Source organism: Suricata suricatta, chromosome 4 (assembly GCF_006229205.1).
Source record: "Suricata suricatta isolate VVHF042 chromosome 4, meerkat_22Aug2017_6uvM2_HiC, whole genome shotgun sequence".
Lineage (NCBI taxonomy): Eukaryota > Metazoa > Chordata > Mammalia > Carnivora > Herpestidae > Suricata > Suricata suricatta.
This window is the reverse complement of record NC_043703.1, coordinates 160,921,369-160,931,345: the sequence shown is the minus strand read 5'-3', so window position 1 is coordinate 160,931,345 and position 9,977 is coordinate 160,921,369. Positions and strand designations below refer to the sequence as shown.

The window sequence follows — 9,977 nt, the reverse complement described above, 5'->3', positions numbered from 1 at the left end:
GTGCTGCGCATGTGTTACATGTGTGCTGTGTGGATGCATGTGTAGTGTGTGTGTACACGTGTGCCGTGTGTGCATGTGTGTGCGGGTACGTGTTATGTGGATGCACATGTGCTGTGTGTGTCCGGCCCGTGTGTCTGTCTGTGGGTGACGGCAGGACGCCCCCAGATGCCCCCTGGGCAGAGCCACAGGCAGGAGCCCTGTGGACGCAGCCGGGCTGGAGACCGAGGGACCACCTGGACCGCCTGGCCTGGAGCACCGGCACCGGCAGGCGCACGTCCCCCCACCCCCCCCAAAGGCGGCTGCGGCACGGTGCACAGGGAGGAGCCGGCGGGGCCTCCTCATCCGGGACCTCAGGTCAGCACATCTCACACCTGCAGGACCAGGCAGGACTGGACCGCCGCTTGGCGCCCCCACTGCGCAGCACACACGGCCGGCCCCACCCCCTTGCCGCGCGTGCGCGGACTCTAAGGCCACGGGGCCTCCGAAGGGGCGGCCACTTCCCGTTTCCGGAGGAAGTGCTTCCTCTCAGCAGAGGCTTCTGTTCCGCGTACAGTGGCCCCGGCAACTTCGGGGACGTGCTTGTTTCTTCCGTTAACAAACGTAGTGCGATCACTTCACACAGTGGTGCTCTCTCTGGCCTCATCCCTCATCGTCAATTTTCAGCCTTTGCATTGACAAGCCCCCCCAAAAAGCCTCCCAGCACCCCCAGGGAAGAGAAAAGTGCCCAGTCCCCAAGGGACAGAAGGGAATGCATTGTGCTAACCGCTTGCCAAACCTCAAGTTTCCTTTCGTTTAAAAAGGGATAATACGGTAATAATCGCACTAATGATGAAAACGTCATCCTCCAGGTTGACGGGGGGGGGGGGGGGGGGGGGGGGGGGGGGGGTCAGCGCGGTCCTGACACACAGCCTGTGCCTGGTGAGTGCTGGGTGCCTGTGACCCCTGTCGCTGTCACCACTGCCGCCTAGCACTTCTCTTGTCATTACAAAAACGGGGGACACGGATGCCTGTGAAACACCAGGTTAAGATCCCAACTCTGATCTACCAGGTGTGACATCACTCAGTCAATCACCACCTCTTGCCCTATTTTCCCGCAAGCAAACGGTGATGGCAAGGAGACCTTCCCCGAAGCCCAGGGAAAGTCCGCTGTTGGAGGCCCAAACCCTTGCTGCTTCATTCCCCATAAAGCCCGATGGTCGGTGGCTGGAGACTTAAATGCCACATGGTACCTTGGAAGGCACACGGCCATCGTGGCCACGCCGCCCCGGCGCTCCATGTTGGAGCACTGGGTCCTGGAGTCCTAGATCTTCACGTCGAAAACAATTCGGGTTAGACGCGAATTTCTATCTGCTCTCACCTCCTCCCAGAGGGTAGCCCGCAGCGCCCAGAACATTTCTTCTGAGCGGTCACGGCTCCCCCTGTGCAGACACGCCGTTTACCTAGACCAGTCTTCCTGGAACAGGAAATGCAGGACCCGGCAGACATGACTCAGAGTTCCAATTAAAAAAAAAGGAAATTTGCATTAGGCGAGCTAACTGCCTGTTTCAATTAGGAACAGGAGCCCCTCGCCTTCCTTCCTAAGGAGCAACGAACGAACGTCAGGGCTGTGGTTTGGACTTCTGCAGGGGGGTGGGGGGGATGGTCCTCATGGGGGCGGGGGGAGGGGGCCGAGATATGGCAACTGCAAAGGTTTGAGACCCGCCCAAGATGGATGAATGCCTCCCTTCCACCGGGCTCCGTGTGTCTCTTTAACTCTTCGTCTGTTCCCTGTTCTCTCTGAGACCCTGGCAGCCCTCACAGCTGTGACCTCTCTAAACTGTCAGCCTCAGATTAACTGATACTTCATCAATTTCGCCTGAACTACATTTGCAACCCAGTCTCAGGAGGACAGCCGAGCGCATCAAACACCATGCATTAGCCTCCCAGAGCCAGATTTTCTTCCAAACGGTGGGGGCATTTTCCAATATTCTTACAGGGGCGTGAGCAACAAGCCCCGGGGTGGGGGTGGGGCGGGGGGGGGATTTGCCCGCAGGGGGAAGAGCGAGAGTCTCTGATTATTCCTTGTAAATTTTTCATGAGGACATCTGCCCACGCTGCACTCCCCGAGAGCTGCCCTGACTCTCTGCGCCCAGGCCTCCTGACTAGGCATGAGAAACGAGAATGATTAGGCTCCGTCCCCATTAGCCAGGAAGTGGCTGCTGGAAGCCGTGGGGTTTCAGGCTGGGAGAGGGGCTGCGTCTGCTGGGGAAGGGCTTTGAAACAAAAGACCAGCCGGAGGTGGATGGCGCTTAGGTGAGTTTGCAGATGGAGGCCACCCAGGGGGAGGCGGCCCAGGCAGCACAGATGGCCTGGCCCGGAGGGGGCTGCCGGGCCTGCAGACGCGCCCTGATCGGGCCTGGGGAAACCGGGTGCCTGGCCCCACACCCCGCCCACCGCAGCCAGCCCTCCGGCCCCTTTCATTCCTGGGGCGGCCTCCAGCCCCGCGGGGGGGCGCACAGCCTCCAGGGGCGGCCTCCAGCCCCGCGGAGGGGGGCGCACAGCCGAGGCGCAGCCAGGAGGTTTCAAGTGCAGAGATGGGGGAAGGGACGCGCTTATTTTTTGAATCGTAAAATCGAACCATTCCTTTGGAAATACTAGCAGCTTACACGCTTGAAAATCTTATCTCTTTCCATCCAGTTCGAATCAAGAGCCCGCAGCTCTTTCTCATTAATGCATCAAATCGTGCCGATGTCCTTTTCGGGCTCCCTTTGAAGTGACATGTGCTTCAATTTATTTTTAATCTTCTAAGTGATGTCGTCAGGACTGCCGTCCCTGTGACTTGAAGTTGCGTTCTTGGGGGGCTGGGGGGGCGGGATGCTGCCCCGCCCCACGCCGCCCCCGCGTGCTCTGCCCGGACACCCGCAGTCAGAAAGCAACCTCCGGCGAGGTGCGAGTGGGGTGGGGGGTGGGGGGACGCCTCAAAGGGAGAATTTCACAGAGGAGGTAAATTCATCAAGAAATTCGCTGTGCACACCTTGGAAATGCCACCTTTTGTGCTCAGCTTGGCGGGTCCTTGGGGAGCCCTTGGCAGCCCTCCATGGAGCCACAGTGCCCCCCAGTGGTCGCGCCCGGTACTCCCTGCCTTCGCTCCGCGTCCAGGAAGGCACAGAAAACCAGCCCTTAGGAACGGCTGGCCCCCAATATCACATCTTTAAATTGTTATCCACATGAAAGAAGGCCTGGTCCTGATTCAGAGCCACCTTGATGAGGAAATCTGAGAATGCCCATAAAAGGCAGTGCGCGCAGAACTGAGGAATGGTTTCTTTTGTTTTGTTTCTCTTTCTTCCCCCTGCCCCCCCCCCCGCCCTCCCCCACCTCCACCAAGAGCTGTATTGGTGATGACATATTCCGGGGGAAACTAAAATGAAATACATTTACTTAATGGCTTAATTGATTCATGATATAACCCACAATCCAACGCAAAAGGTCTACACATCTTGGGGGCGGGAGGGAGTGCACCTTCTCCCCAACAGGAAGAAGTGGCAGAGGTACCATTGACTTGGAGTCCACACCTGATAGGTAAAAAAAGAAATCTTGCCCAAACGTGGACCGTGCCTGGTTGATGACTTGGGACAGGTCGCTTTACTGTGGGGGTGTCGGTGTCCCGTCTGCGCAATAAAATGCATGGAGAAAGCGGTCCGGACTTACATGACTGAATCACTGGAAATGAGAGGTTTCATGATGAAGCCATCCTTCATGCTCTGCCTCTGTGACATTGGTCCTTGTCCCCTCGGGTCCTCGTTTCTGCTCCCAAGACCTCTTCCTGGCATGCCTCCCTCGCGTCCATGACCCACAGTCGTGCGCTGGGCACCCATGTTCTATGGTTGGGTCTCCTTATGCATTTTCCTTAGTTAGCATCCCCCAACCTCCTTAGCCTCATGGTGGATGTTTAAAAATCCTTATTGGCAAAAATAAATAAAACATTAAAAAATTGGGGGGCGCCTGGGTGGCTCAGTCGGTTGAGCCTCCGGCTTCCACTCAGGTCATGATCTCACGTTCGTGGGTTCGAGCCCCATGTCGGTCTCTGTGCTGACAGCTCAGAGCCTGGAGCCTGCTTCAGATTCTGTGTCTCCCTCTTTCTCTGACCCTCCCCCTCTCATGCTGTGTCTCTCTCTGTATCAAAAATAAAACATTAAACAGTTTTTTAAAATCCTTATTGGTGAATAGGTTAGTTCTCAAATCAGAAATGCTTGAATCTTTTTTTAAAATTTTCATTTATTTTGAGAGAGACAGAGAGAAAGAGCAGGTGTGTAGGGGAGGGGCAGAGAGAGGAGAGAGAATCCCAAGGAGGCTCCACAGTCTCAGCTTAGAGCCCAATGCAGGGCTCGATCTCACAAACCGTGAGATCATGACCTGAGCCGAAATCAAGATTTGGATGCTCAACCGATGGAGCCACCCAGGCACCCCCAGAAATGCCTGAATCTTGAGGCAGAAAGTACAAAGGCAAAAATCTTTGCATCCATACTCGAACTTCATCTCTGGCCTATCTCTCCAAATCAATGTGAGCAATCACAATGTCTGTGAATTTTTTTCCCCTCATCTATAAAAAAAGAGATTGTGCTGGAAGGAAAAATTTATAGTATCATTTTTTTTCCAAGAAGTTTCCAACTAATCACTTACTGGAACCCTTAAAACTCTCCTCTAAGTGAGTTATTTCAGAAAAGGTTATTTAGCGAGCACTGAAAATCACTAGGCTAAACCATGTGAAATTGCTATTTTATGGCCGAAAAATCATCAACTAACTATGAGTAATTGCATGAGATATAACCTAGAATATCTTTTCTCAGACAACGCGGTCATACTGAGTGTCTACTATGTTGGGTATCTTAGTACCAAAGCAACTGAGAGAAAGGCATTGCTCTAGTCTCTGTGCTCTTGGATTATCAGGACCTTGGTGGGTTGAAAACCGTAATCCAACAGTACGTGATCATCATCCTGGCACCATGTCACAGAATTTTTCAGAGTTGAGAGAAACCACAGATTGTGAATCAGTGGTTCTCTATAACAATAACTTGTCCAGTAATAGCTACTGTTTATTGAGCACCAACAATCTGTCGGGCATACATACCAAGAATGTAATATTAAAATGAATTGAGGGCACCTGGCTGGCTCAGGCAGTTAAGCATCCGACTTCGGCTCAGGTCATGATCTCATGGCTTATGAGTTCGAGCCCCGCGTCCGGCTCTGTGCTGACAGCTCAGAGTCTGGAGCCTGCTTCACATTCTGTCTCCTTCTCTCTCTGCCCCTCCCTGATCGTGCTCAGTTTCTCTCTCTCAAAAATAAATAATGTTAAAAGAAATTTTAATGAATTTTGAATAAAAATACAAAAATAATAGGGAAGGTTTTATTGACCAATTCTGGTGGTCAGAATTTGAGGTGGTGTAAACATTATTTTCTCCTCCAGAGAAATAATATTCTCTTGCATGGTTGGGGGAAGCACACCTGGAGTCACAGTCGTTACAGGTGTGTGCGTTCTGACGTTGGTCATTAGTGGTGAGATCGTCTGAGGTCCTGGAGGGTTTTGCTCTTCCCGGGTCTGCCATCTCTCCATCTTTCTCGGCCCTTGTCAGGGTCGTGTGGCGGCTCCAATTTCAGGTCTAGAATAGCATTGTCCAATTTTGTTTTCTCTGACCACCTGCCCATTTCCTGAAACAGGCTGAGAAAATAAAAAATACCTGTCACAGTTATGTATTCATTCACTATATACACACAACTACTGAAGATGTGTACGTTATAGAACCAAGGCAAAAATTAACACTTTGAAGGATGAGATAAGAAAAGTAAATAATGTTTAAAATTGATTTTAGGGGCACCTGGATGGCTCAGTCAGTTAAGTGTCCGACTTTGGCTCAGGTCATGATCTCACGGTTTGTGGGTTCGAGCCCCACATCTGGCTCTGTGCTCACAACTCAGAGCCTGGAGCTGCCTCAGATTCTGTGTTTCCTTCTCTCTCTGACCCTCCCCTGCTCACGCTGCTGTCTCCCTCTCTCTCAAGAATAAATAAAAACATTAAATAAAATAAACTAAAATTGATTTTAATTTAGAAACAAAAATCTGTGTTATCATAAGAAGTATGTTAATAATTATATTTTAGTGAAAGAAATATGATGAAATATTTGTTCTTTTTTTGTTTCGTGATATGATAAAGTTCTAAGTTTCAGTTTATTTTTGATATTAAATCGTTGTCATAGTGGAAAGACATATGTCACCAAAGCATGATAGGTCCAAACTGAAGTGACTCATTAGTTGCGCCTTCTAACTTTGGGTACCGCATTTCAATTCCATTCAGCAATTATATAGAGATATTTACGTATGGCAGACCATTCAAGTACTAGGCACTGTGATAAACAACAAACATGTCTTTCCTACAAAAGATTTTCATATTTATTTCTCATGTCTTTAAAAAGTATTGCAACATGGTGAAGTCTGCATTCCTGAGGATAACACTGTAAATGAATGTCTCAGAATCCTTATTTATGCTGTCGTTGGTAATTAGGCAAAACATCACTGGTCACCGTTACGTATTCTTTTTACAAAATATGGCTTCGTTATTGAATCGTTTGCCATTCAGAATAGAGTTCTCACATCTTTCCTAGATCGTGAAGAAGTTGTCCTTGGTGTGTTCCATTATTGAAACTGTATTCAGCAAATACCATGAGGTTGAACGTATTAGAAACATCTGTACTTTTATGCAACACTGTAGCTGGCCTCCGAGACTGAGTGCTTTATTCACGAACTGGTGTCTCCCCGTCCACCATGACACCCATGTGCATCTTCCAAAAGCATTTGAAGACAGAGGGCACCACTATGGATGTGCCGCATCAGTTCCTCTATGTTTTTTCAGCCATTTTCACCAAAGTGAGATGGAAAATATTTGATTAATTGGTGTGGCTTTTTTCATTTCCTTCTTTCTTTCTTTCTTTCTTTCTTTCTTTTTTACTAAGAAATAAAATTCAGAAGAGGCTTCTCCAGCACCATCACTGAGTTTAGGGGAATTTTGCAAGGTACGAGATTACACAGCATAAAATTGCTAGCCTTCCCAAAAGAGTTATAAATGCCTGTCTCCGTATTTGGGTTTAGTTTTCAATGCCTTGCTAATTATGATAGATCTCTCCTTGCATTCATTCATACTCCAAGGCGTTCACTCTCTGCACGCAGAAGGTGAGGGTCACAGTTAACAAGAGCGGATGTAAATCTATATTTGTAATAGTTTTTCCTAATTTTGCAGTCGGTGCACATTACTATCAGATTCTGTCAGGCTGCCGTCATTTTCCTCCAGTCCTGACAGATGCTCTCCTTGAGGGCAGCGCATCCAGCCGCTCTGGTTTCTCCTCTTGCCTCACCTGTGCTTGCAGTGTTAGTACTAACCTCGATCCGTGGTTTTTGCAGAGATACTTTGAAGGCACTGATCCACTTCGGAGGGCCAGCAAAGTCAAACTAGGTGGAAGTCTACAAATGCACTCGACCGGGGACAAGTAGCCTGCAGTCACTCGTGGCCCTGGAAATGTGCGAGGCCACAGGCACTGCCAGGGACCCTCGCCCTAGGGAGCTCCTACTCTGCCTCAGGAATACTGTCCACGCCCGCTGGAGTGGGGGCATCAGGGCACCGTGCACGTGGGGGCGGTCAGCTCTGTGCCAACGCTGGTTGTGACACATGCGTTTGTGTCAGCGTGGTTCATATATGAGGAACCAACTTGAGAATTATGTAAATGCATCTGTGGATGAATGATTCCACCCACAGACATACAAGGTCAACATAAAAGACTGGACCCCACCGATCGGAGCCTGGGAACACACACACACACACACACACACACACACACACACACACACACACACACACACCTCCCCGCCTCCCAGTGCGTGTTATGAGCTGCACCCATTACACCTGCCCTTGCACACTACATCCACCTCCTTCCTCAGCTCCCCTCGGCTCACAGGCGGACCTTCTAGCACCAGGCCTCAAGCAAACCTCCGGCCTTTCTGGGTGTTAACTGAGATATGACACTACCGTATTTACTGTAGGATCGATGCAGTCTGTGTGTAAAACCGCCTGGCGGCTTTTATGAGGTTCTTATGCTTTTTTTGTGTCACACATAATGATTCCCAGTTCTGTGCCCCTAGCTCCGTTTTCCCCCTAAGTGATTAACTGTGCAATCTTGTAGAGTTTGACAAGTTTTAGGAGTCCTTGTATCCTGTCGTAGCAGAACTGACCTCAACTTGTTCTTTTCTGTCGCTTCCACCACTGTGGCCAAAAGCCTCCCTGACTGACTCACGCCCCTCAACGGGAGGACGGGAGCTAGAAAGCCCATCGGAGAGAGTGGTGTCCAAGCTAAAAGCAGAGGCTGTGAAGAAGGGGACCCCAGGTCGAGGGAACAGAAACCCCACTGTATAGGGACTTTCTATTGTGAGAAAGAAGTCGCTGCCCCAATCCCATGAGGGACACGGGGACTCAGAGCACGGGGAAGCGAGACTTTAACCAAGGCTCTTGTACGAGCAGGTGTCTGACCCACGGTCAGCAGTGGGGTGATTTCAGCAGACAATTTATCTCCTAGCTCGCAAGCCCCGCCCCCAGTTCCTCATTGGCTGAGGACTACGGAGGTTACAGCCTTACCCGGATGTGGCCTATGTAAAAAGCAGCGTGATTGGAACAAATGTACGGAGAGTTTCAGTCCGTCCTTTGTCCTCTGGCGCATCCTCATTGCAAAGGGAGAGGAAGCAAGTGGCCAAACCAGGAAGGGAAGGGTCTGAGGGCTTGGGGCTCCGTTGTGGGTGGAGGGAGGGGTCCGTCCGTATTTCCAATACGTAGTAAACCTGCTGTTCCCCAGACAGCACAGCTTTTCCCTGGCATCTCTCCTCACGCTGTGCCTAATCTCAGGTTCCTCCTCGCGATGATCCTGACGATGAGCTAGACGTGAACGCCCTCATTTGGGACCCAGGAAGCTGAGGCCCTGGGTAATCAAGGACTTGCTGAAGGTCGTGTGTACGGCATCGCCCACTGCTGTCCCTGCGCTCGGCTGGCTGGTCCCTCGCCTGATCCCTGTCCCGGTCCTGACCCGGACCCTCCAGACGTCACGGGAGAGATCCCGGACCCCGCTCCTTGGGGAGACAGCCTGTGCAAGACCGCGGGGCTGCCCCCTCCTTGGGGAAGAGACGAGACGGACAAGATGGACAGACACCGGAGCCATTGGGTCCCCCCAGCCGCATGTCCTGCGCTGTGACCAACGGTGGCACACGGAGCACGTATTCCCTGGGGTTCACGAAAGGGGCAGCTGCGGGTGGTGTTGCTTCGCATTCTGGACCGCAGCCCTGGGACCAGCTCTTTCTGCTGCAAACGCCTGGTGGCCGCTGTCCGGCGGCAGCGGTGCTCAGAACCGGGCGCAGGCTGGCTCTGCAGGAGGCCCCAGAGCCTGGGCACAGCTGCTGGGGGCCCAGCCCTGCCGGCGACCCTCCCGCGCCCGCTCTTCCCCTCTGTGGAAGCAGATGTCTGCCTTTGGCTGCCGGCCAGCCTGGCATCAGCGACCCGCATGACAGCAGGCAGTGGCTGTGTAGTCCGAGCAAGGCACTGTACCTTTCTGAGTTTCAGTCCCCTCTTGAATAAATGCCTCTCGACATTGCTTGCAAAAATTAATTGGGATAAGATATGGCCCAAGGGCATGGCCATAAAAGGCACTCAGTCCTTGGGAGCTCCCTTCTTGTGTCCTGTGTGTGTGTGGTACAGGTGTATGATGCCTGTGTGGTTTGGGGGGAGGGGTGCGGTGTGGTCTACGTGTGGTGTAATGTATGTGGTGTGACGTGTGTGTGTGGTTTGGGGTGTATGTGGCATGTGTGTCTGTGTGTGTGACTGTCCACCATGTGTGTTGAGCGTGTTCTCGGAGGTGACACTCCCCAGCTGATAGAGAAGTGACATCAGAAGGAAGGACACAGGCTGGAGAGGA

The 9,977-nt window shown here is 51.6% G+C and overlaps 1 long non-coding RNA gene across 1 annotated transcript; it reads left to right on the top strand.

Moving 5' to 3' along the window:
- Nucleotides 1-2,092: 2,092 nt before the first annotated feature.
- Nucleotides 2,093-9,653, top strand: LOC115289223. The gene is made up of 2 exons (XR_003907482.1): nucleotides 2,093-2,292; nucleotides 8,918-9,653. It is a non-coding gene; the product is annotated as an uncharacterized LOC115289223 (long non-coding RNA).
- The last annotated feature ends 324 nt before the right edge of the window (nucleotides 9,654-9,977 follow it).